At 36.2% G+C, this 1,783-nt stretch overlaps 1 pseudogene; it reads right to left on the bottom strand.

The window, feature by feature from the left end:
- Positions 1-552: 552 nt before the first annotated feature.
- On the bottom strand, positions 553-1,298 carry LOC145952519 (E3 ubiquitin-protein ligase RING1-like; annotated as a pseudogene).
- Between the last annotated feature and the right edge of the window lie 485 nt (positions 1,299-1,783).

Raw genomic sequence — 1,783 nt, 5'->3', positions numbered from 1 at the left:
TAAAAATTGAAAGGAGAGAAGGAAGAGAGTAATGTAAAAATCGAAAGAATTAAAATTACCTACTAAAATATGTAAAGAGTGAGGAAAGACATGGAGGTATATATCAAAACTTAAAAGAAGAGAGAAGGAAGCGTGTTGAAAAGAAAGAAAAAATGTAAAATTGAACGTTGGAGGTGTAGAATTAAAAAATTATAAATAAAAAAATATTTTAGGATTTTTTTTTTTTTTTAAAAAGGAGATGTACTTAAAAAAAAAAGTGTATATATCACGAGTCCAGCTTTTGTGCTCTGTTGCTGTGTCAGGAGATGGGCGTTTAGTTTTGTTGGACTTTACAGTCTTGAATTTGGGCTCTTTGCTTTTGGGTCTTCCGACTTTGGGCTTTATCTGTTTGGAGTCGTGATATTGGAAAAATAAATGGCAGATGATAAACACACCTCCACTCTCGTATAAGCACACCCCCTTTTTTAAAAAATATATATAAAATGTTTAAATTATCCTTAAAGAAAATAAATTTTCTAAATTTACATCCCATTCCCCACATTCCCCGTACCCCGCACCCCCCACCCCCCAAAACCCACACACTTCAATGTCATCGATTGTCAATTATACTATAGAACCAGAACATCGAATCATGAATCCAATCAAAAACTAATATATCTGATTCTCAAATCAAAATAAAAACAATAAATGCCTATCAACTGAAATCATAAAAAACAAACAAAACACACAAAACCATATTCAAACAAGAACTACTCACATACAACTTCAATCCATATCTTCTGGAAAATTCCTCCATCTCCTTTCCCCGCTGTCGTGCGCAGACCCACCTGCATCAAAAGGATTCCCCAGATATATTCTAAAAGTCCTGTGAACAGGCCTGTTACTCCCCCTTGCACATGCACCGCCATTGTCGCTGCCACCACTATCTCTCCCACTGGACCTCGACCCATCACCGGCGTTCCCCTGCGTCCGATTCTCGTAATCGGCATCGTCCGTGGGCAATTCGTACTAGCACACGGGGCAAGAGTTGTGCAGGCGAAGCCAGGGAATCAAGCAGTCACCGTGGTACACGTGCTTGCAGGGCATTTGCGTCACATGCGATCCCTTCTCAAACTCTCCTGGAAAACCGTGCACTGGTTCAGCTCCGAGTTCAGCATGTCGTCGACGGTGACAGTGAGGAGGTTCTTGACGGCGTCCTTGGCGGCAGGCGGCGTGCCATAGTGGTTGGGGTCGTTGTCGGCGAGCTGCTACATCAATTGCTCGAAGCCGGGGCCGGGGGTGCGGAAAAGGGCGTGTAAATTTAGGAATTTTTTTTAAGGGTAATTTAGATATTTTATATATATTTTTTAAAAAAGGGGTGTACTTATATGAGAGTGGAGATGTGTTTATCATCAGCCAAAATAAATTAGACATATTAACATTAAATCCCTTACATGATCTATTGGACATACGTGAATTATATTATCGATCACAACAGAAATTACAGAGTTGGTAACCGAAAATTAAATTTAATAAAATCCTCGTCAATTTTATTTATTTTATTCATATTTAAATAACATTAAAAAAATCATTTTACTCTTTAAACAAAAAAAAGACAACAAACTAAAAGAATAACAATAAAATTATGAAAAGTTAATTTTAAGGCTATTGGATGAATGAAAGAAATATTACATTGGATAATATTTAAAGTTAAATATAATTTTTTGTCTTTGTAAAATGATTAAATGAATGAATTTTGGTTTTCTCAGTTCTTAAAATATTATTTTTTATTTATCTAAAATTT

The sequence above is a fragment of the Cajanus cajan genome, chromosome 10, assembly GCF_000230855.2.
Source record: "Cajanus cajan strain Asha chromosome 10, NIPB_CcT2T_4, whole genome shotgun sequence".
Taxonomy (NCBI): Eukaryota; Viridiplantae; Streptophyta; class Magnoliopsida; order Fabales; family Fabaceae; genus Cajanus; species Cajanus cajan.
Note: the sequence above shows the minus strand (reverse complement) of the source record. Positions and strands in the feature narration are given on the sequence as shown.